The sequence below is a fragment of the Staurois parvus genome, unplaced genomic scaffold (genome assembly GCF_062004578.1).
Source record: "Staurois parvus isolate SC_StPar_1 unplaced genomic scaffold, SC_StPar_1.0 ptg000437l, whole genome shotgun sequence".
Taxonomy (NCBI): Eukaryota; Metazoa; Chordata; class Amphibia; order Anura; family Ranidae; genus Staurois; species Staurois parvus.
This window is the reverse complement of record NW_028318233.1, coordinates 3,843,415-3,870,441: the sequence shown is the minus strand read 5'-3', so window position 1 is coordinate 3,870,441 and position 27,027 is coordinate 3,843,415.

Here is a 27,027-nt window from a genome sequence, read left to right as displayed (position 1 = left end):
GGACTGGCGGCCATCTTGGTATGTGGATAGACACATGTTTGTTTTATTTCTCCACGTGGAATGTTTTATTCTCATTTAAATAAAGTACTACACTATATATCGATTTATGGGCTCCTGCAGTGAGCTTTTTTCCTTAGGAGAAGTCCTTCTGGTTAAAGATTTCAAGTCTCCATCTGAGAGTTTACACAATGCTGCTATACCAGTAGCTTTCTGGTGAGTGCATAGCAGTGGTGGATTGTCTCACTGGATTCCACAGCACCTGTTTTGAATTGAACACTACTGTGTCTTGTAGTGCCACGGAGACATTATTTCATCTTACCTACACTGATTTATTTGGAACTAAGCACTGCTGTGTCTGCTGTGTCTTGTAGTGTCACAGACACATCACTCTACTTTATTTCACTCACACTGATTTATTTCAGTTTGTGGATGCCACATATTTGTTCATTGGATTATCTAGTATATGGATTGATTATTTTACACTTAGCCTTCATTTGTGTGATTTATCATTATGTAATTTGCACTGGTGTTATAATTTCCTGTATTTAATATTCAGCGCAACACTTTGCATATGTTTCTTATGAGATCCGTTGTCGCTGTCTCTTGCGCTAGAAGCTTGTTTCCTCATATTAGCGCTCACCATATATTTATATGTATTCTTATTGACAGAAGTATTTACCAATTTCAGTACAGAACAAGGACACCTGGCAAGAAAATACTGACCTTATTTTGTTACATTGTCTCTAGTACTGTTTTTACAATAGATTTTAGTTTAGAACAGGTATAATTTTCTTCACAGTCAAATCATATTTTACAACAAAAGATTTTGTATCTGCTGGTCATTTTCCTTTCCATGCAAAATAAGCACCTTAAGGAAACTTTGTGAAAAAGATTTTAACAATTAACACATTTGTTTGAAGATCACACATACTACTGAGTTTCTTTATGGCATTGATTGGGTATGATTTCCTATTGGTGTGAAATTTCACACTTTTTTATTGCTTATGCTTCATTTGTTGGCTATCTTGTGCTGGGAGAAGCCCCCTGGTTTTCCATATCCTTCTCTTACATAACATTTCACATGTATCTACAACACACTATGCTGTTGGTCAAAGCATGTTACTGCTTAGATGGAACTATCACAGCAATATAAAATGTAAACTAGAGTTGGTATTCAAGCTGATTTCTTCTTTGCAGAGTTTTAAAGAGAGTGACAGCAAGCAAAAAATATGATGTAGTGTGTTAGCCAGGAATAGATAAAGAGTTAAAGAAGGCAAAACATTTGTCAAAATGATACCTTTTAGTGTCTCACTAAAAATATTGGAAAAATTACAAGCTTTTGAAACTCTTAAGCTTCTTCTTTATATTTCCTCTGTAATAATACTTGAATAAGCAGTTTTAAAGCTCCAAAGCTTACATTTGTTTTTACTGTTTTTAGCTAGACACTAGGGCTCAATTTAGACCTTTGCATTCTAGCAACACACACAGAAATGTGCAAAAAAACACACACAGGAGTGAATAGGATTTAAGGGTATCCTTTTGACAAAGGCATTGACAACCTCCTAAGCAAAGTGAAAAAACTCCTTCTGCAAAAAAGACACAAACCCTGATTGGAGCTAATCATACTGTATATTCTCCTTGAGCAGAATAAGAGCTTACTGCTTTACATGACATTCTGCAAGTCCTGACTTTGGGCAGAGTCAAATGTTACATGCACATGTTGAAGTGATTTTTAGTAAAATAATGATTCTATTAGACAGCTAGTAGCCAGATATAAAAATGTAACAAAATGAGTCTGTTTACATGCCAATGCTGCCACTGATGTGATAGTTACATCAGCAGAAGTGAAAGGGTTTGACTGAATATCATAATAGTGTAAGAATGCATTATCTCTATACTTGTTCTAGGTCAACAATTCAGGCAGCATTGGCTCTGAAACATTATCATGACCACCAGGGAACTAGCATTTTTAAAAGCAGAGTTCAGCAATGGCAAACTCTGTGATTCACTCATGACAGTGCTCCTTTAACCTCTTCCCGTCCACCTATTCTACATAGACGGCGGACAGGAAGCAGCACCAATGCGGTTTAACGTTCTTGTATGTCAACCCGCATCTGTAAGCTTGTGTGCGGCTTACGGAGTGCACACCTCGGGGCCCAGTGATCAGTGTGTCACTCGGACACAGCGGATCACATTACCGCTGTGTTCGGGTGATCACATGACGTTTTACCATGTGACTGCTGTGACCAATGACAGGACTCACATAGTAACAATGAAACTGAAAGTAAAGATCGCTTTTCTCTGCTCTCGGTGTGAATAGAGAAGTGACCCTCCAGTGTGTGAATGTACAAGAGCCTGCCACAGTGCTTGTACGCTCACACACTGCAGTGCTAGCCACCCCAGTGCCCCAGTTTAGTGCCCCAGTGTCCATGATCACTGCCCCATAATAACAATAATAAATAATGCAGGGAGGCCCTGTCACCTGTCCAACTGCGCACAAAACACCCCCATACACCATACCAATGTTCTGATCACTGCCATACCAGTGTCCTGATCTCCACCATACCCCAAACCAACACCCTGATCACTGCCATATGCCATACCAGCACCCTAATCACCACCATACCCTGTAGCAGCATTCTGATCACCGCCATACCCCAAACTAACACCCTGATCACCGCCATACACCATACCAGCACCCTGATCACCGCCATAACCCATATCAGCATTCTGGTCACCGCCATACCCCAAACCAGCAGCCTGATCACTGCCATATGCCATACCAGCACCCTGATCACCGCCATACATCATACCAGCACCCTGATTACCGCCATAACCCATATCAGCATTCTGATCACCGCCATATCTCAAACCAACACCCTCATCACCTCCATACCCTATACCAGCGTCCTGATCCCCGCCATACCCCATGCCAGCATCCTGATCACCACCATGCCCCAGACCAGCATCCCGATCACTGCCATGCCCCATACCAGCACACTGATCACCGCCATACACCATTCCAGCACCCTGATCACCGTCATATGCCATACCAGCATCCTCATCACCACCATACACCATACCAGCTCCCTGGTCACCGCCATACCCCATACCAGCATCCTGATCACCACCATGCCCCAGACCAGCATCCTGATCACTGCCATGCCCCATACCAGCACCCTGATCACCGCCATATGCCATACCAGCACTATGATCGCCGCCATACCAGCATCCTCATCACCACCATGCCCCAGACCAGCATCTTGATCACTGCCATGCCCCATACCAGCACCCTGATAACCGCCATAACCCAAACCAGCATTCTGATCACTGCCATATCCCAAACCAACACCCTGATCACCTCCATACCCTATACCAGTGCCCTGATCACCGCCATACCCCATGCCAGCATCCTGATCACCACCATGCCCCATACCAGCACCCTGATCACTGCCATACACCATTCCAGCACCCTGATCGCCGTCATATGCCATACCAGCATCCTCATCACCACCATACACCATACCAGCGCCCTGGTCACCGCCATACCCCAAACAAACACCCTAATCACTGTCATATGCCATACCAGCGCCCTGATCACCTCCATACCCTATACCAGCGCCCTGATCACCGCCATACCCCATACCAACATCCTGATCACCCCCATGCCCCATACCAGCACCCTGATCACCGCTATATGCCATACCAGCACCCTGATCACCGCCATATGCCATACCAGCACCCTGATCACCAACATACCCCATACCGGCATGCTGATTACCACCATACCCCATACCAGCGTCCTGATCACCACCATGTCCCATACCAGCACCCTGATCACCTCCTTACCCTATACCAGTGCCCTGATCACTGCCATACCCCATACCAGTGTCCTGATCACCGCCATGCCCCATACCAGCGTCCTGATCATCGCCATGCCCCATACCAGTATCTTGATCACAACCATGCCCCATACCAGCATCCTGATTACCGCCATACCCCATATTAGTATCCTGATCACTGCCATATGCCATGCCAGCATCCTAATCATCGCCATATGCCATGCCAGCATTCTTATCACCGCCATACGCCATACCAGCACCCTGATCACCACCATACCCCAATACCCCATACCAGTGTGCTGATCACCACCATACCCCATACCAGCGTCCTGATCACCACCATGTCCCATACCAGCACCCTTATCACCTCCATACCCTATACCAGTGCCCTGATCACTGCTATACCCCATATTAGCGTCCTGATCACCGCCATGCCCCATACCAGCATCCCGATTACCGCCATACCCCATACCAGTATCCTGATCACTGCCATATGCCATGCCAGCATCCTGATCACAGCCATACGCCATACCAGCAACCTTATCACCGTCATGCGCCATACCAGCATGCTGATCACCACCATACCCTATACCAGTGTCCTTATCACCCCCATGCCCCATACCAGCATCATGATCATTTCCATGCCCCATATCAGCATCCTGATCACCTCCATACCCCATACTAGCATTCTTATCACTGCCATGCGCCATACCAGCACCCTGATCACCACCATACGCCATACCAGCACCCTGATCACCACCATACGCCATACCAGCACTCTCATCACCACCATATGCCATACCAGCACCCTGATCACCTCCATACCCTATACCAGTGCCATTGATCACTGCCATTACCCATACCTGTGTCCTGATCACTGCCATACCCCATTCCAGCATTCTGATCACAGCCATGCTCCATACCAGCGTCCTGATCACAGCCATACCCCATATCAGTGTCTTGATGACCGCCATACCCCATACCAGCATTCTGATCACTGCCATATGCCATACCAGCATCATGATCACTGCCATACCTCATGCTAATGTCCTGATCACCGCCATACCTCATACCAGTGTCCTGATCACTGCCATATGCCATACCAGTGTCCAGCATTTTAGGATCTCAACTGATCAATTTTCAAATATATATCCCATAGTTTGTAGACTCTTTAGCTTTCACACAGACTAAATAATATAAACTGTTTTGGGCTATTTTTACCCCAAAAATGTAGCAAAATACATTTTGGCCTCCATACCCTATACCAGAGCCCTGATCACTGCCATGCCCAGTACCAGCATCCTGATCACTGCCATGCCCCATGCCAGCACCCTGATCACTGCCATACCCCATACCAGCGTCCTGATCACTGCCATATACCATACCAACATCCTGATCATCACCATACACCATACCAGCATCCTGATCACCGCCATGCGCCATACCAGCACCCTGATCACCACCATACGCCATACCAGCATCCTCATCACCACCATATACCATACCAGCACCCTGATCACCTTCATATTCTATACCAGTGCCCTGATCACCACCATACCCCATACCAGCATCCTGATCACTTCCATGCCCCATACTAGCATCCTGATCACTGCCATACCCCAGACCAGCATCCTGATCACCTCTATACCCCATACTAGTGTCCTGATCACTGCCATACCCCATACCAGCATCCTGATCACCCCATATGCCATACCAGCATCCTGATTACTGCCATACCCTATACCAACATCCTGATCACCCCCATACCCTATAACAGCATCCTGGCTACTGCCATACTAGCATCCTGATCACCACCATACCTCATGCTTACGTCCTAATCACCGCCATACCCCATACCAACTTCCTGATCACTGCCATATGCCATACCAGCATCCCGATCACCACCATACCCCATACCATTGTCCTGATTACTGCCATACCCCATACCAGCATCCTGATCACCCCATACCCCATACCAGCATTCTGATCACTGCCATATGCCATACCAGTGACCGTCATTTTAGGATCTCAACTGATCAATTTTCAAATAAATATCCCATAGTTTGTAGATTCTATAGCTTTCACACAGACTAAATAATGTAGCAGAATACATCTTGGCCTAAATTTATGAAGAAAAATTACCTATTTGCAAAACTGTATAGCAAAAACTAAACAAAAAATTATTTTTTTCAACATTTTTCGTATTTTTTCATTTATATAGCAATAAATTAATAACCTAGTGGTGGTCAAATGCCACCAAAAGAAATCTCTGTCTCAAAAAAAGGCTAAAAATTTCATATGGGTACAGTGTTGCATGACTAAGTAATTGTCACTCAAAGTGTGATAGTGCTGAAATCTGAAAATTGTTCTGGACTGGAAGGGGGTGAAAGTTTACGAACTTGAAGTGCTTAAGAGAAAGTCAAGATGGTACCCCTTGTTCTATTTTTTTTCTTTGTGTTTACTAGTGTAGCATAGCTTCTATAGACAACTACACAAATACATATACTAATTAAAAGACATGTAAAACCTAAAGTCTCATTCACAATGGTAATGACCTTAATGCATTTATATGTTGTACAGGACGCCAGGGATGGGTCCTGGATGGGTGATACATGTCCCCGTTATTTGAGTTATGGTCTCTTTTAAAGGGGATGACTTGAATGCAGTTTAGAGTACTCCGGGATTTTCACCCATGTAGGGCAAGGGGTTCCGGTTGGAAAGAAGTAAATTAGTTTGCGGTTTGCCCAGGATTGGTAAGTACTTATATGGGATCTGGAATTCGGAGGCTCAGACAGACTTTGGGTGGGAAAGAGCCTCCAATCCTGAGTACAGGGACTTTGGTCCTGAAAGTGTTAATCCCTCTGCAGGGAAGGCCAGAAAATGAACAAAAAGGAGTCAACAAGTGTTTGTGAGGTGGTGTGTGAGGTAGATCAGAGCTGTGAGAAAGTGTGGACTGTCTGGCAACTGAGACAGTGTTTGCTGAGCTCCTGCAGCCTTTCTGGCATTTTGAAACAGATGGGAACCCTAAACTCTAATGTGGGACTTATACAGTGGTGGTGAAGCATTGTGGTGTGTTTCATTATGCCATTATGTCGATCCCAGGCTCCCCACATTACAATGTGTTATTATGGCATTTCTATACACATAGAAATGTACGTAATGATTTCAAATTTGTGTATTTCACATTGTGCATTTACATGTGTTTAGGTGCATTCAGTTTAGCTGTATTTAGAGAAAATAGAATTCTGTGTGTCCAGGGGCAGATTAGATACTCTAAACATGTATAAACACATATGAATGCAAATACATTTAAACACCAGAGAACTTCATCAAGGGAACACAAAATCTGTTTATATTGAAAATACTGGTTTTACTTTTTCTTTATCTGTAGTTACATTCCAGTTCCGTTGGTCTCCAGTAACTACTTGCAGCCACTTCCTAACTACATGCACCACAGTGACGGCTGCGTGGAATGTCTCAGGGTCAATTTCCTTATGCTGACAACAGTGGACCTTTATGGCAGGAAAGCTATTTTTTAATGAGAGGTGTAGATTGGAAATAGTTGAAAATTACTTTTAAAATTGCCAACATATTAGATTATATAAGATTTTAGTGATTTGGTTTACATACAGTATACTTTAAAGGATAACGCCACTTCACAGATAGTTAGACACTCCCAGAAGAAGGGAGGGCTTTGACATTTGTCAACCTTTTTTAAGTTGTAGCACCCTTTAAAAGTGTGCAAAATCTCCATGCATCCCAGTCTAGAATGTAAGAAATGGAAATGTTAGCTATCGGTGGGAAACACAGCCACCTTGATGGAATTAAATTGCTGTCAGAGGTCCATCTATACATCAATATCCCCCCATCACAAAGTCTCCTCATCAGTGTACCCCCATGATACAGTCTCCCCATCACATCAGAGTACCCACCTCCCTCACCCGAGAGTCATCCCTGGATCAGAGTCCTCTCATCCATCTCTGATCCAGGGCAAACTTGGTTTCGTACACAAAGGAAACCCTAGGGTGCTTCAGCCACAACATCCTGGTTGAGGAACACTATCCTTGAGTAATTGCATTACTAGCACATTTAAGGCACATTGCAAGTACAGTATATACAGTATAAATTAGATAATTTATAGAAAGAAAACCACTGTAAGCAAGCTAGTAGTAGTTAGTTGCATTCAACGCAATTTGTTCTGTCAGTTTGAATGCCATTTTATCATCTCTACATCTCTAGTTTTGACAACAATTCACACATTCGGCCATGTCAAAAAAAAGGATTAACACCTATGAAGCCTTCCTGACAGGATGGGGTTATTTAACTAGAACAGGGTGGATCCACAATTTTCACACCTCCCACCTTGTGCTTGGATAATAACACCTGCTTTTCCAGGTGCTTTTCACCTGATTTGCTCCATACAGAGCAAAAGGACATTTTCATATTTCCTATAGTATACAATATATAATTCAGTACATCAAGGCACACTCGGAGAGTCAAGCCAATCACAGTAGCTTGTAGCTGCATAGCATAACTTACAAGAGGTAAAGCATTTTAGTCTGATTGGATTGTGGTTTGTGTCTTTATCCAGGGGGACCAAACCTTTCCAAATTTCTTTGGGCAGCCATGGGCAGCTCTATTATAAAGTGTGATGTCAGGCAAGGCTCTTCCTGAAAGAGATTTTGGTCTGCGCAGAATGGGGTGCTTGATTCTAGCAGGTTTGGATGTCCACAAAAAGCAGTATGAGGCCCACATTGCTAAATCAGCTTAGAACTTGGGGAACAAGGAAGAGAAATTTAGCATGTACAAGAGAGGAGTCTAGGTAAAAGGATCCCCAAATATATAAAATATTTAACGTGGGACAGAGCCCAACCTCATTGGAAGCTCTCACAAAGATTGTTCCACATACTGCGGGGATGGTAAGGTTGAGGGCTTCTGACTTTTGTGAATTAATATTGAAGTTTGATAGCTCTCCATAATGGACAAATTCGGCCATGAGATTAGGTAACGTGGTTATGAAGTTATTAAGTAAAAAAAGGTGCTCATCCATGTTCTGTCCTCGCTGCATGTTTCACTGTGTGTAATTCGACATGCAGCTAAACCCTTCTATTCTGCAATACGCCAGACTGAATGTAATATTGAAGCTTTATTACCAAAATATGGTCGGTAAAACTGTCAACATAATCAACATATGAAATATGCAAACACAATGAAATGATTAGGCTGTAGATAGCAATAGGTCCATGCTTGCCAGTGATGCTACCTGAAAGGGATGTAAGTTCAGTCCATGACGGGCTGCAGAGAATTATGGCTGGTTCCTTTCCCTCAGTTCTTAAGATGGAGGATGCCTATTGCCACCTGATTGTCCTCTTTAGTTTGTTAAAAGACTGTTCACCTTAAATGGTCTTGGTCACTGTCACAGGCAAGGTTGTCCCTATGAAAGGGCAAGGCAAGTGGATAGTGTATTGTAATTCCTTCGTGAGAAAGTGGCTGTGGCACGGCTTGAAAAGGGAGAAAGATTCATTCTCTATTGTACTTGTAAGCATGCTGTTAACAGAGGAAGGTTTGTGCAAGTTTCCTAGAGAGACATCTCCTATGATGACCCATCCTAAGTCTAACTTCAGGGCATTGGGAATATTGTGCGGACCATTAATTTGAGCTCTTGCTTTATGGGCTCGTAACATATCTCTTCCAAGGAATAAGATTATCTGAGCCTGAGGATCAAGTTCTGGTATCAAGTGTGATCTGCATATATATGAAATACACTATATTGCCAAAAGTATTTGGACACTCCTCCAAACCATTGAATTCAGGTGTTCCAATCACCTCCATGGCTACAGGTGTATAAAATCAAGCACCTAGACATGCACACTGCTTCTACAAACATTTGTGAAAGAATGGATCGCTCTCAGGAGCTCAGTGAATTCAAGCGTGGTACAGTGATAGGTTGCCACCAGTGCAATAAGTCCATCCGTGAAATTTCCTTGCAACTAAACATTCCACGGTCAACTGTTAGTGGTATTATAACAAAATGGAAATAACTGGGAACAACAGCAGCTCAGCTATTAAGTGGTAGGCCATGTAAAATGACAGAGCAGGGTCAGCGCATGCTGAAGCGTACAGTGCACAAAAGTCACCAACTGTCTGCAGGGTCAATAGCTAAAGACCTCCAAACTTCATGTGGCCTTCAGATTAGCACAACAACAGTGTGTAGAGAGCTTCATGAAATGGGTTTCCATGGTCGAGCAGCTGCATCCAAGCCTTACATCACCAAGTGCAAAGCAAAGCATCGGATGCAGTGGCGTAAAGCACGCTGGCCCTGTACTCTAGAGCAGTGGAGACGTGTTCTCTGGAGTGGTGAATCACGCTTCTCTGTGTGGCAATCCGATGGACGTGTCTGGGTTTGGTGGTTGCCAGGAGAACGATACTTGCCTGACTGCATTGTGCCAAGCGTAAAGTTTGGTGGAGGGGGGATTATGGTGTGGGGTTGTATTTCAGGGGTTGGGCTTGCCCCCCCAGTTCCAGTGAAGGGAACTCTTAAGGTGTCAGCATACCAAGACATTTTGGACAATTTCATGCTCTCAACTTTGTGAGAACAGTTTGGGGATGGCCCCTTCCTGTTCCAAAATGACTGCACACCAGTGCACAAAGCAAGGTCCATAAAGACATGGATGAGCGAGTTTGGGGTGGAAGAACTTGACTGGCCTGCACAGAGTCCTGACCTCAACCCAATAGAACACCTTTGGGATGAATTAGAACGGAGACCGTGAGCCAGGTGTTTTTGTCCGACATCAGTACCTGATCTCACAAATGCGCTTCTGGAAGAATGGTCAAACCTTCCCATAGACACACTCCTAAACCTTGTGGATAGCCTTCCCAGAATAGCTGAAGCTGTTATAGCTGCAAAGGGTGGGCCAACTCAATATTGAACCCTACAGACTAACACTGGGATGCCATAAAGTTCATGTGCGTGTAAAGGCATGCGTTCCAATACTTGTGGCAATATAGTGTATACTGAACAAACACAATGAAATTAATAGGCTGTAGATGGCAATAAGTCTATGTCCACCAGCATGGACTCCTTTCCCTCAGTTCTTAAGATGGGGGATGCACCTGTTTTCTTTTCTTATAATGAAGGAGTTTTTATCAAGGCTAAACAGTCTCTAGTTCAGGGATAATCAACCTTAAATAGGTGGAGATTCACCTGAACAAAATGAGAGAAGTCAAAGGTCAGCGGACACAGTGTTGCCTCCTCACTCCTAATTTAAAGCTCAAATGCTGTACTACCGTGTCGTACAGCAATCATGGGTTTAAATCAGCTGATGGGGAAGCAACATATCACTTCCTCACCACCTGTCAAACAAACTCGGATTGCTTTTCAGAGAAGCAGCAGTGCTTGCTGCACTTGTGACTGAGCCCTTGGTTGCATTCGGCAGCAGCACCCCTAGAGCTCGTTCACACATAAAGTTGGGGTGGTGGTAAAACCCTGTGATTGAGTCTGTTTTACCGCCCCCAATTCCCCCCCTCCTTTAGCTGCTGAGGCAGCAGCCAAAGGTGTACACATGCTACTGCAGAAATTAAACCTCGTGTTACTTTTGGTGGGTGCTACTGCCTGTCAATCACAGCCCATTCAAGTAAATGGGGCCACTCTGCAAGCACCCTAAAACTGCATGCTTCTGAAGGCTCCAAGGGGTTAGAGCAGGTGGTGAGAAGGCACCTTAATGCTGCATTCTTTAACCCCTTGTTTGCTGTACTGCACAAGGTTGCAGGGCACTTGCAGAGCGGCCTCATTCACTTAAATAGGTCATGCTTGGCAGATGCTACACGCACCAACCATGACAGGGTGTATAACTCCTGCTGCGGCTGCGACATGTGTACACCCCTGGCCACTGCAGCTAAAGGGGATTTGGTTTGGGCAGAGGTTGTAAAAACATGTCTTAACTATGGAGTTTTATCACAACTGGCAGGTGCGGTGCACTTTCTGAAAGCGCACGAAACCTGCAGGATATAATAGAAGTCTATGGCTAAGCATAGCAAACCCATAGGAAAGTTGCAGGTACACTGAACTGCACCCATGGTGTGGGTAAACCACAGTGCATTAGTGTGAAAGCAGCCCTATACTATTATGTCCACTGTATTGTTTCGCACTGACCTGAAAATCTTTTATTTCCTACTGCTGGCACCACTCTGAAGACCGCTAGCCGAGACAAGAGGTGGAGTGAAGTTGGTATCACTCTGCATGGGACAGGAGCTAGCACTACAGAGGATGCTTTGGCTTATGTGGCTTTTGCTCCCTACTACAGGTGTCAGTCAATGCTCCTTTACAAAGGTTTCCAGAAATATCCAGATGGTTCTTCTGGGTAAGTACAATGTTTCATGGCATGCAAGCGATTGACTAACTTACTTGTTGTTTTATGATTCACATGGTGCCTTTGCTGAAGGTGTTCAGCAAAGTGTTCTGAAATAACAATGTATAAACAAATAACTGGCACATTTAAAGAACTGAATACCATCTCAGAAGGTACTATATCCTTTCTGAACAAAAGTCTTATTTGTCACAAATATCTTGATATCTAACATTCCAATTTTTATTGGTTACCAAAGGGTTACTAGATTGAAGACCAAACATTTAACCACTTGCCCTCCTGAGGATTTACCCCTTTAATGACCAGGCCTCTTTTTGCTACTCGGCGCTGCACTAATTCAACTGATAATTGCGCGGTCATGCAATGCTGCACCCAAACGAAATTTACGTCCTTTTTTTCACACAAATAGAGCTTTCTTTTGGTGGTATTTGATCACCTGTGCGCTTTTTATTTTTCACGCTATAAACAAAAAAAGACCAAAAATTTTAAAGAATAACAATATTTTTTACATTCAGCTATAAAAAATATATAGTAAACTCAAAGTTAGTTATACATTTAGGCCAAAATGTATTCTGCTACATGTTCTTGGTAAAAAAAATCCCAATAAGTGTATATTGATTGGTTTGTGTGAAAGTTATAATGTCTACAAACTATGGTATAGATACTGCAATTTACTGCCAAAATGCATTCTGCGACATGTCTTTGCTAAAGAAAACCCCAATACGTGTAAATTAATTGGTTTACATGAAAGTTATAGCGTTTACAAATGGCGGGAAAGATACTGGGATTTTAAATTTTTCTTTATACTAATAATGGCGGCAATCAGCGACTTATGGCAGCGATCAGTGACTTATGGCGGCGATCAGCGACTTATGGCGGGACTGCGGTGGACATTCTGACACTGGGGGGAACCAGGGGCGGACTGAAAACTCATGGGACCCCCGGGCAATAGGGGATCATGGAGCCCGTGTCCTTGCCCCAACTCAAAAAAGCCTATGAAAAAGGTACCAGGGGCACCTCATGGGGCCCCCTACTGATCCTGGGCCCTCGGGCAGTGCCCGAGTTTCCACATGGTCAGTCTGCCCCTGGGGGGAACTGACTTGGGGTCACTGACATCCCCAGTGACACCAATACAGTGATCAGTGCAAAAACAAAACACTGACACTGTACTAATGGCACTGGGGAGGAAGGGGTTATTATTCAGTGAAAGGGTTAACTGTGTGAGGGGAGTGTTTTACTAGGGGGCGGGGATGTGTACTGCACGGGGGACACTCTGATCGGGAGAGATAAACTCTTCTGCTCAGCAAGTCAGGAGTTGTCAGGGAACTGACAGAGAGCAGAGCTACTGCAGCTGTGCTCTCTGTCAGTGACTGCTGCTAATCGCTAGGACACAGCCGGTAACGACCGGCTGTGACCCAGCGACTGACATCCGCGGCCGTGATCGGCGGGACAGGTAGGGCGGTGGCGCGCCTCGCGCACGCCCCCTACCTGTTTTGAAAACAAACGTTTTAAAACGTGGTTTTGCCCAGCCATGCCACACTGTATTTCTACAGTGGCTGGGCAGCATGTGGCATTGTACATCACATTTACTATTTATTCTTTATATACAGTAGTAGTAATGCAACTGCACACACAGTACAAATCCTCATTAAGGGAAAAATATTTCCCTTCCTAGTTCTCATTTGTATCAATAAAGCAGATAAGAACACAGTTTCAAAAGGTGCATAGTGTGATAGGGTGTACAGTGCAATTTGCAAAGAAACATAAACAATTACCAGAAATGCCATACGAAAGCCTAATATGAATAAATGAAAGTAACAATCCATGTGCATGTGAGCAACAAGCAACTGAAAGCATATGAAAGAAAAGTACTAATAAACCAACTAAAAAAAGGAGAAAATTGAAGAAATAAAGTGAAAAGAATAAGGGTAAAAGCAACACTCCAGACAAACAGGCAAAGAGGACAGAGGAGGGAAGTCAGTTTGTAAATGATGGCAAATGCAGATAGTCAGTGACAGCAGGGATTACAAGTTCAGTGTAGTACTAGGAAACCAGAATTAGACTGAGCATTATTATTATTTTTCAGGATATACTGTATATAGCACCTATAGTTTGTGAAGCGCTTTACAACATGATTGCAGATAGTACAGTTACAATACAGTTTAATACAGGAGGAATCAGAGGGCCCTGCTCATTAGAATTTACAATCTAAGATCATTAGAACAACGTTTATTAATGCACCCAACACTAATCCAACACTAACAGACCATAAGCAAAGCAAAAGAGAAAAAATACATGTGACAGTAAAGCAAAACCAAACAAAAAACCTATCAATAATGCACGATATACAAATTGAGGGAAGTTGACATAAACAGGGCATGACTGGGACTGGGAATAAGACAAACAGGGATTGAGTAACAAAAACAGGATAAGACAGGGATCAGGATAATCAGCAAGTAGGGATATGGCTAACAGGCAAAACACTGAAGCACTGATGAATTCAAGGGAGGGGTTATGTACCTTCCCAGCAGCCAGCATCAGGTGGAGCTCAACTTCTGGCTGCTGGGAGACACCCACTGGTGGCCACCAGCACTGCACCCTTCAGCTATGGGAACCATAGTTCCACCAGTAGGTGATCTAGGTCCTGACACAGTTACTTAGCTGCATGGAGGAGAAACACTGCATGAAGGGGGATTGCTGCTGTGTGATACACAGTAACATGTGCCTTGGCAAGTGGCCACTTCCTCAGGGTCAGAGGGGTGAGACACCTGTCCAACACACAGGTCTGAACGCATGTAGTGAACACACTCACAGTTGTACACTTCACAGGCTCTGGGCTTGGGTTTCTGAGCTCTTATTGAATTTCTAAGTTGCAAACGACTTTTCATACCTCAGTGCATTTGTTGTACTGTGAATCTAAATATTAATAGAAAATATTTATTTGAAAGAATTCTGATATGCACAGTGCTGAAATTTCCTGTGAAACAGTTATGACCTCTTGTTTGGAATTGCTACAAGCCACATATATTTCTTTTCCGTGAAGTCAGTTTAGTCCAGTTTATTGCAAAGGTTGTTCTTTGATTCAAGTCTCTTTCGTCTTTTCTGCAAAACACATTATCTCATTTACTGTACAATGTTTTGAAAGCCTCCCAGAAGCTGCTGGGATAATACCTTCAGGCCTGCTTCCAAGTCATATTGTTTTTACCGTGTCCTGAATAGCTGATTAGGTGCGATTGAATATGGGAACACATTCACTTGTAGTTTTATTCAGACTTTTCCAGGTCTCCAGCCAGTTAATTAAACTGCACTTTTTTCACAAAATCTGCAGTGGAAGTCAGAATTCATAACATTTAAGATTTAAAAATGTTCGTGGCATTTCTCAATGAATCTACTTGACTGTTTTATATGGCTCCACTGAAATTTCATAATACTGCTTGGGTAATTCTGTTAAAGAAATAATCTTTGCTGGTTCTTAAAAATAGAATTTCATATAACAATAAATGTAGAGAAAAAGCATATCTGACAAAATGGAAAATGCTGCATTTGTAAGGTTAATGTTTTTGATTACCTTGACTTAGCTAAGAGTAGATTTTAGGTTTGGTTTTTAACATGCTGTGTTTTATTTTAAAATAGGAAAAACAGCTTCCAACTTCCATTTTTGATGCCTTCAAAAGATATTGAAGGTTTTTCATAAAATAGAAATGTATTGCAATGTTTTACCAGTTGTAAACATGTCCTAAAAGCCATCCATGTCTAACAGTGCATTGCCTTTAAATATAATAGGAGTTTAGCAGAATATGTTGATAGCATGAATGGAATTTAATTCTAGTTATCATAGAACTGTCCGTGGGTTCCTATGTTTGCAATGTTCCTCAGCGTGGTAACAGAAGTGCAGACTATGGTATGTTCATTGTAAATCAAACATAATTTCCTTTTGCTCTTCCTCTCTATAGACATTTTAATATAATAGCTGATTTTAACAGATTTTCTATCACCTTAATACCATATATGTATATACTGTAGATGACAGTGAACTATCGGTACTAATTACTGCTTTAGCATGCTAAAGGTCTTAGGGTGGCAATGAACACACTAATCAAGCACCCTATATGATGATCCAATGTACAGTACCATATTTGAAAGAATCATGGTGATTCCAGCTAACAATGGGGTCAATCAAAATTTCACCACTGTTATGTTGATAGTGGAAAGGTGCTAGAGGCTAATCAAAGGTACCAGAATCTAAGCATGTTCTGTGTTGAAAAAAAGGGTAAAGTTGAAGTTGTGCAGAAAAAGATAAGATGTGTTCTCTAGACTTTGTGAATAACTATAAAAGATCGAACTATAAATAGCAAGCTTTTCATTAGTCCATTATCCCTTAGTCAAGCTTTATCATACACAAGGCTTAAAATTATTTGCAAGAAGCAAACCTGACAACAGGACCACAGAGGCTTAGAGGGTTACTGTCATTCTTCTTTGTAGTTTAAAAGGTATCAGGCACGGGACACGTGTGTCATGTTGTCTGTCCAGCTGAGAACTAAATGTTTTTGATTATTTTCAGACAAACATTGTACAAGCATGTTTATATCATTAAAGGCTTAAAAATCAAATGTTTTAATTCTAGATATATTCTCAGAATCCCTATAGTTAGAAGAAAGGGTTGTGTTTAGGTCTGATAACTATAGTGAAAATTACAGAGGCAATTGTCTCTTTTCCCTATAGGAAGTGTTAGCGATGGACGAATTGTTGTTTAAAAATATATAAGGTTCATCGAATTGTGCTAAACCATTATATAAGTATATAAAGAGGCATTCAAGCTTGCAATTATTCCTTTGTCTATGTCCATTACCATATACAAAAAAAGCTTACTTATATGCAGTATCACTTACGCCTACTTTATTGCTGACCACAGACTTGAAGAAGATACTGACTTACAGTAGGTGCCCACAATAAAGCTATCAAAAGTTATGTTAGATATTATTCACTGAGACCAGTCCTGGTATCACTGCAAGTGCTTTTAACTTTTAGATGCTTGTAACCAGGTGCTTACAGGGGTAACTAAAAAAAGATTTCGAAAGGGCATTGGTACCCTAAAAGTACCCAGGTACTAAAAAATGGGGCCCTAGTGCAACTATCACGAAAAGGAAGAATAGGCAAGGAATGATAAATTACATGAAAAGAGTCTTTTTAGTCCTTGAGAAAAGTCCATATGAAAACAGTTTTCACATGGGGCAGTGTCAGCAGTCTCTCTTCCAAGCATGATCTTGGGAGACTCCCACCAGCAAACCATATATATAAAAAAAAAAAAAGAGTTAAAGCGCCACTACCTAAATGTGGCATTTATTAAAACATTAGTGAAAAGGAAAACAATAAATATGCACTCACATTTTATAAGATATTAAAAAGTGTATCAATAAGTCTCCAGCAGGTGATGACCTTCCAGGTGTTCAGTGGTGAGCAACCCTCTCTGCGTGGATGAGCCAGCAGAAGCAGCAGACTGAGGGTGCATATCACATGGATGAGAACCACTGCGGGCAACAGGGAAGTATTGCTGTCCCACAAGATGGCCGTGATGATGTCATGTGTGATGTAGATGGGGGTGGTTATGCATTTCAAGGTGTGGCCCCCTTTGTCAAATCATATTCCAAGCACAGGTGTACATATCATGGGATAGTTTGGAATGTGCAGTAAAGCATTAGGGTATGATTCAAATGCACTGGTTTGAATGGCTCACTTCTAATTCAGGGTGTCATCTTAAGCAGCACTAGACAGGAATGGATGACAGGCCGAGTGCGCACAGCAAAGTGGCAGGAGTCTCTACTGGAGGCTCGGAAACCATATAAACTAGATGGTGTGAAGACTGCAAGTGTCACACTCATGGAGCGGCGATGTGGACCACAGATATCAGCTGGAAGCTCCTATAGAAAATGTATGGTAAGTAACAGGCCAAAGTAGGTAAAAGATGGTTAACAAGGTACCAAACTGGAGACATTTACTATTAGTAGTAGTCACATTCTACTGGAACTGTTCTGTAATGTTGAAGAGGTTTTGCCATTCATATCAGTAGTTTTCTCAGTTTGAATGTGTGTCAGGAACATGAAAACAGATGCATAGCCAGAAGAAGAAGAAGCACAGTACTTGACAGTCAGCAAAGTGCCCAATAAGCAAGGATGGCAAGTTTGAGAAACAAGTGATTACCAGTGTAGCAAGGATCTGAGGTGAGGGTAGCCCTAGGAAAGTCCAACAGCAAGTCGGGAACAAGTCGGCAACAGCAACTTGAGTAATGACACAGGATACAAATGCAGATCATGCAGCCCTGATCCCAAACAGAAATGAGTCGATGACATTGGCCTAATATGGTCATATATGCATATTAGGTCAGTGATATCATGAGCATCCCTGCCCTTTGTGTACATCAGCTGAAGGGTGGGGAATCCCTCATCTGCAGCTCATTGACCCAGCAATGACAGATAACTTCCGAGTTCAGAGCGAACTCAAGCCCAAACCCAAGCTCATCACAACTGCTGACCATTATCATCAGGGCTGAAAGTGAGTGATAATACAACATTTGGAGCTGTTATGACACCAGTTAAATATGAAAAATCTTGTTTGGGGGCATTTGCCTTACTTTAGAGATATATTCTCACTTTCTTTTGTGTCTACTGGATAGGAAGTGAAAGAAAATGGAACACATGATGCAAAAGCACAGTATCTGCAGAGCAGTGAATTGCACTATAGGTCACTACACAGCAAATGGCGAACAGGACCAGAAAGAGAGAAATCTAAACACATACTATGAATCATGTTCTTACATTAAAATAGCCTTACCAAAGTTCTAGGCCTGTTGAAAATGGCTGCAGCACAAAGTATAATATTAATTAACAAAACATAGCATTTTAAAAATAAGGAAAATGCAACATGTTACACTTCACACTGGTTATGCCCTAATCCCACTTGGCTATGTCCACACTTGAACAAATCACACCTGTATTTAGAAGTCTGTAAAATAGGATAGTCCTTATCAATTAAAAGCGGGCGGTTTTGCCAGGCCTTTATGCATACCATCTTATGTAAATACAATGAAAATATAGGATATGCCATTTTGATGAAATAACAGTTTAAATCATGCATTTGTCTTTGTTGGGCATATCTGTAGACCCATCAATGTTGTAAACCTATTTGCAGAATCAGCACTTATTTAACAGTGATTTCAGTATAGGGATTAATTTCCACATGATCAGGACACATGACAGCTACAAACAAATGATGAATGTTTTTCCTCTTATTTTTCAATTTTTGTAGGGCTGATAAGGACATTTAATTGCATTCACAGCTGTCATTTTGTAAGACTAATTTGTCCTTAACACCTGTATAATATAAAACCATTACCATAAATTCAAAATATTCAGGATGAAAAATGCTGACGGGATAAGTAAAAGACAAATTCACTGAGTTGCCTGCAAGGTAACCCATAAATTAATATACAATTCACAAATGTTTTGTCTAACTTTAAAGCCAAAGAGCTGTACAGAACATAAGGAAAAGACAGAGACAGCTTCACAGACTGAAGGATTAAAGTAAACCTGTAATTACAAGACTTTTGGGGCTGCCATTGCTAAACTCCTAAAAATTCTAGTTGCTCAGGGCTAAAACAAACAAACTGATGAGGGCCCTGTCCACCAAAGACTCATTGATCCATGACATAACACTTGTCCTCTTCCTACATAAAAAAAATGGCAAGCATTATTTAACCCATTTTCTGTGAGCCCAGAAAATCATGGACCCACCCATTGAGGAGACATCACCATTAACATACAATACATTGCTTCAGGGAGTGGAACTTACATAATAATATCAGTACCACGTTCTTTATAATTGAAAAGATACAAGCATGGAAGTAGGGGCAAAGAGAAATTGGCCTTGTGCTACACATCACATGAATGGACGGAAGACATCTAAAAAAGGCATGTATACAAAAAATGAAAGAGGGTTAGTATGACAGCCAGGCAAATAGCCATGTTTGATTCATGAAAGATTCCCTTTTTAAGTGTTTTTATGGCATTTAAAAAATTTTAAGTTTTGTCTCCAAAGGCTGCAGAAATCCTTTTCTATACTGCATTGCAGTATAAGCCTAGTGGGGTGAAGTGCCTCTTTATATGCATTTTGTTCTACTTTAAAGTGATAAAAAGACTCTTTTTTGCTGAAATAAAAAAGAGGTTATACTTAATTGCTCTTTTGCAATGATTTTTCGGTCCCTTACCTCCTCTTTGGCAGTCCTCTGCCAACTCTGTCCACTCCTTCTTCCTTCAGATGCCTCCTTTGCAAGCTGGGGTATATCTGTACTGTAGGCTGGATCTGTACCGGGGGGAGGGGGGGATCTACACTGGGGGGAGATCTACTGTATACTTTGGTGAAGATCTGTGCTGGGGGAGATTCCTTACTGTGGGTCGGGGTGTATATACTGGGAGGAACATCTGTACTGGGGGGGATCTGTACTGTGTTGGGGAATCTATACAGGGGGGAGAGGTGATCTTTATTGGGAAGGAGATCTTTACTGGGGGGAGCTGCAAGAGATTTGTACAGTAGGTGCCTGAGGCTGACCCCCCCATGGAAAAAAAATATATACAGCTCTAGCCCCTGTTTGTATCCTTCTTGTCCCTGTACTCTCCATCTTCTGGTTTGTAGTAGTGAGTCTGTGTAGATTGCCTGACTAACCAAAGTAGAGCCCAGACTAAGGAAGAGAATTGAAAGTGAACAGTGGATAGAACATGTTGTGCTTACGTATACCTATCAAAACACACCAGAGGGATAAAAATAATTTATGCATTATAATTACCCCTGCAGATGTAGCAGTTAACTGACTCCAGTAGTTCTTTTTAAAGTGTAGCTTGAAGCTGATTTCCAGCTAAACTGTATGCAGTTGAATTCTACATGTCTCCTCATCATGAAACTTTCTGTTTTCAAACAGATGACATTAGCTGTTAGTACTCCAATCGGGAACACTAGCAGATGGTGTCATTCCCTACTCACCATGATGATTGGATTATTTTTATTGTAACTCTTTTGTACTTTATGTTCCAATGCAATGTTGTGAAAGATGCATCTAGATTGCTAACTCTTCACAGTATTCAATACACAGCTGAATTACATGTAGGTGAACTGTTTAGCCTGAAAAAATATTATTTGTTTGCACAGCTCTTGTGATTCACCTACTACACACATCATAGTCAAGAAGGTGACACCATTTTCTCTTTAAATCTAGCCCCCTGTTTCACCTTCCTTGCCACTATAAAGTATACTTAGCACAGTGCTACCCAATTACCTCCTCCTTTAACTTCTAAGTCCAAAAAATATATTAGGCAATTAAAGTGTATATCAGGGAAAAAAACATGCAATACATCTGTGAAATACATACAGTACACATTTCCCCATGTTGTTTCTCCTTAGAGACTTGTTGACTTAATTGAGTCATTTAACTTTGTTGCCATGACTTATGCATGAAAACATAGGAACTTGGGGTGCAGAAAATAGCAGCGGATGCTCTGGACTGATGAGTCAAAATTTGAAATATTTGTCTGTAGCAAAAGTCAGTTTGTTCCTCAAGGGCTGCAGGGCAGTACAATAATGAGTATTTGCAGGCAACTGTGAAGGATAGTGGAGGTTCCTTGCAAGTTTGGAGTTGTGTTTCTACAAATGGAGTTGGAGATTCGGTCAGGATAAATGGTGTCCTCATTGCTGAGAGATACAGGCAGATACCTATCCATCATGCCATATCATCAGGGAGGCATGTGATTGGCCCCAAATTTGCTCTGCAGCAGGACAATGACCCCAAGCATACAACCTATGTCATTAAGAACAATCTTCAGCGTAATGAAGAACAAATAGTCCTGGAAGTGATGGTTTGTCTCCCGCAGTGCCCTGATCCCAACTTCATTAAGTCTGTCTGGGATTACAGGAACATACATAAGGATTTGAGGCAGCCTACATCCACAGAAGATCTGTGGTTAGTTCGCCAAGATTTTTGGAACAACCTACCTGCCTAATTCCTTCAAAAACTGCGTGCAAGTGTTCCAAGAAGAATTGAACAATTAATGTTGTTTTGAAGGCAAAGGATCACATCAAATATTGAATGATATGGATTTCTCTTTTGTTCATTTACCATTTTGTTAACTGATAAAAATAAACTAGGAACACTCCTATTTCTGAAAGCATTCCTAATTTATAGCATTTTGTCACACCTGATTTAGACATTTGCACAGTACTGTATTTTTGCTTCCATTTTGTTAATTGATAAAAAAAAACTATGAACACTTCTATTTCTGAAAGTATTTTTAATTTACAGAATTTTTCACACATGCCTAAGACATTAGCACAGTACTGTATTTTGCAAAAAAGAACATGCACAGTTGTACAAATTATACCTCAAACAAAACAGATCTATGCCAAATAGCTTTCGAGATGGGCAACATAGTTGGAAAGAAGCTGAAAAGGTGGATTGCAACACTTTCACTGAGGTTAGGATAAGCTAAGAACATGAAACATACGATAGGGCCATATTGGCAAAAGAAGGCATTTGGAACAGTAAAGGCAGGAAAGAAACCATGACCTGAAGCATGAAGGACTAGATTTAGAAAGTGAATGGGGCAACATAAAGTTAACCTGTGAGGACACAAATATGGGGAGTGCGGACATACCTTTTATAGGGTTTGCACTGTTTACCTTGCTTCTGTAAATAATGAGACACTGAACTGCACAGCCAAAAACACTGCATGCAGGATTTTTTTTTCTGTTGTGAATTGTTAGGTAGCTTGGTGGGCTATCCTAACGCAAAGCACATTAATGCCGCTGAAACATGTTTTAGTTATGTTATATTATTATTATACAGTGTTTATATAGCGCCAAAGGGTTTGCTCAGCGCTGTACATTAGCGAGGGGGACAGAACATGAGACAACACAGTACAATACAATACACAAGGGGTTCGAGGGCCCTGCTCTTTCGAGCTTACAATCTAGGAGGGAGGGGAGGGTTATAAAACGTTTTTGTGACACCATGATGACCCTAACCACGGCCTTATATGTCACAGGCCTTCATTCAGCAGGGAAATGGCACCAACTCTTTTGAGAAGTCATTCTACCTCCACTAAATTTATTTACCCTTTCTATTCAATATGGTACTATAGATTTTCTGACACGAGCAAGGCTAAAGGGATCGCCATTGGATTTCACAAGAACACCAGTTTTCAACTCTCTGAAATGGCTGCAGATCCCCACAGTAGATATTTGTTCTTGAAGCGATTCCTTGGAAATATGATCTGCACCCTAGCAACTGTCTATTCCCCCAACCAAATCAAGTTAATTTTCTCCCAAATCCTTTCCAAACTTGCAGAATTTTCCAAAGGTTTAATTATACTTGCTTCAGACTTAAATTTTGCTTTGGAACCAGGCATCCCAGGGAGCATCCTCTATTAGTTCCAAACTATCAGCTTTTATACACAAGCGTCTTCATGACAGCCAGCTGATTGACACCTGGCATATCTCACACCCAAAGGAAAGGGTTTATTTTCATTATTCATCCTCACATGATTCTTGTTCAAGAATTAATTATATTTTTGTTAACAATTAATATCTAGAGTTACTCTATAAAGCTACTGTAGAGGATGTTACTCTATCAGACAATGCCCCAGTTGAAACTTCGTTCTGTATACCATCCCTCCCTGTTAAGGTAGACAACTGGAAAATTAATGACTCAATCCAATCCAGATGGAGTATCCCAACTGAGTATTCACCTCTAGCAATATTTATCTGACAATGCCTTCTCAAAGGTTGCCCCTGATATACTATGGGAAGCTCAAAAGGCCTTCATAAGAGGCAAACTAATTCAGTTGGGCTTTCGCAAAAAAAAAGGAATATAACTCCTCCTTTATGGAACTGCTCTGACAGGTGGGAGAACTGGAGAGAATTCACAAACAAATTACTTGACCACCTTATCAAGTCCAACAATTAAAAATTATCCTACAAATTAAAACCAAACTGACTATTCAATTTATCTCTTGCGATATTTATGAATGGGTCACTGTCACGTACCTGATGGGAGACTGAAATGACGAGGTCGGCCTCACTTGTGTCACTAGCCCTGACCCCACTGGAGTTGGAACAGAGGGAGTCTAGGGACCAGGGGGACAAGAGCGCCAGTAGTTGTTGTTTGCAGCTCTTGCAGATGATGACCTTGGAAGACTGATGATCTTCTGATTCAGGCACAGTAGTAGCAAGCAGAGCAGGTCTTGTAGATTGCCAGGCAAGCACATGAGCAAGGCAGGTAGTGAGGGTAAGTGAAAGGAGCAGTGTCATAGGAATAGCCAGGGTCATCAACAGTCGGGCAGCACGGTACAGAATCAGAAGAAAAGCCAAGGACAGGAGCAGAGCCAAAGTCAGGACCCAGTATCAATCAGGAGAGCAATCAGAGTCAGGTCAGGAGCAAGCCGGGTCAGTAACAAAGGAATCACACAGGAACAAGCAGGACACGGGGGAGCTGAAGACTAGTCAGCACCTAACATGGGCAGAGACACTCTTTAAATAGCCCGTCTGGCGCCAATATTCACCGTGCGTGTGCACGTGCGTGCGTTTGCGCGATCGCGCATTTCTGCACGCATGCGCACAACCGACCACTCTTCTCTGGACGTTCCTATGCGCATGCGCACTTCTAGTCGCAATTCGTCTTGCCGGAAATCCCTTACATTCAGTAAGCCGGGAAAGCTACTAATTTGTGCCCTTCAAATGAAAAAGTCTGCCCTGTATATCTTGAAAATTAAATCAGCTAACAATACTATGATGCATACTTTTTTTTTTTTAAATCCAAATTCTTTTTATTAAAATTATAAAGCACAATTGACAGGGCATTTTGACAAAAAGGAAGTAAAAGAAATAGATATTCTAAAATATGCTTTGGTAATGGATTGTTACACTCTCCATATTATAAAGAAGCAGGATCAATACATTACAGAGTGAGAAATTATCCCTTTTTTGTCATAACAGTTGTTCTGTCATTGCTATTAAACAGAAACCATCAACTTAACAAAGCAAAACAAAAGGTGGGTAAATGCCACTAGAGTGTTAGTCATTATGGGGACATTCTAAGTCTTACTGTTACCAGAAAATATAGCAATTGTCAAGAGAAATATTCTATTAGGATGGTAAGACAAATATCCCTAACTTACATTGTAGAATCCTGTGCATGACTAGTTGCGGAGGAGCTAGGCCTGTAACATCCACCCAGCTGCACCAAACTAGTTCAAACTTGCGCAACGTTTTGTGGTGTCTATTAATAAGTTGTTCCCTTAACAATAGCGAGTTGACATATTCTATCCATTGTTTTTGGGTTGGGGGCATAGGCGACATCCAATGTCTTGCAGTATGTTTCCTGGCTATGTATAACAAGCAAGTAACCATAATATATGTTCGTGGCTGATACAATTCTGTGTCAAGCGCACCCAGGAGACATATCAGGGGATTTCGATAAATAGTACTCTGGGCAACTAGTGATATAGTTTGCACCACCTCTGCCCTGTATCTAGTAAGTATGAGGCAACGCCAAATCATGTGGATAAAGTCTCCTGTGTGGAAGCGACATTGCGTGCAAAAAGGTGTAAGATACAGTAGAGTAAGAACAGTTGGGAAAGTTTGTGTGATGTCGACAGGGATGTCAAGGGACTTGATTGCTAGCTCCCACTGCTCCCCATTGATCTCGCCCACATCTGTCAACCATTGTGCCCTACTTTTGAAGTTGGCGGGATCGTGAATGGTGGACAGCAGAGTCTGATATATTCTTGAAATCAACCCCCTCCTCACTTTAGATTCTCTTTTCATACAAGAACCTACGATTATACAACTAAGACTATCAAACAGGTAGACTAGCTTACTTTGGGCCCTCAGGACCTGATGGCAAGGAGATAGCCTGAAATAAGGAAAAGAGCTCTTTACCCTAAAACAACCAATGTTCTTTAAAGGCAATGAAGAGTCTTCTGAATGCGTGATGGGGCCCAGTTGGTGCACAGTGAACTGTAACTCTCTGAGGAACAAAGAGAGGGAAGAATAACACTCCCCCTGTAAGGAGCAATCTTGTGAATGTAATGTTCCTTTAAGGCACTAGTCACTAGCGAATCTACGCAACAAGTGGCCAATCTGGTAAAAGTGATTGGTGGCACAGGGCAACTCTTCTTTAGGCTACAAAACTCTTGACACAATAGGGAAAAGGCCTCCTTAGGAGAGTGGATTGGTGATGATGGTGACACAATGGTGGTTCAGCCTATGGACCAACTGTCCTGCTATCAGTTCTGATGATAAGGTTGTGCTAAGTGTAGTCAGACAATAGCGGCTAAAGGAACTTGGTCACAACTTCTAATAACTATGTGCAATGTTTGCAACTGTGTGCAGGAAAATAGCAAAGGTGGAGCAGGTGTCAGTGTTCCCTGTCCTTGATAATGCTTGGGACTCTCTCATTCGAGGGATAATGTCTGGCGAATTCTGGCTGTCTTTCTCTCTTTTGAAAAGGCCTCCACAAACTCTCTGGTCTCTCCTGCAGTGTTATGTCTGGTCACCTCCTAGCAGATTAGCTATCTCCATGGTAAGGTCAGCGATCAGCAGACTCTCCTTGCCTCCTCTTTCCACGGCCTGATCTGGTCCCCTCGCAGTCAATGCCCTCCTCTCTCCAGATCAATCCCCTCTCATTTCCTGTCTCATCTCCCAGAATTTCATATATATATATATATATATATATATATATATATATATAATATACGTATATGTATATATATATATATATG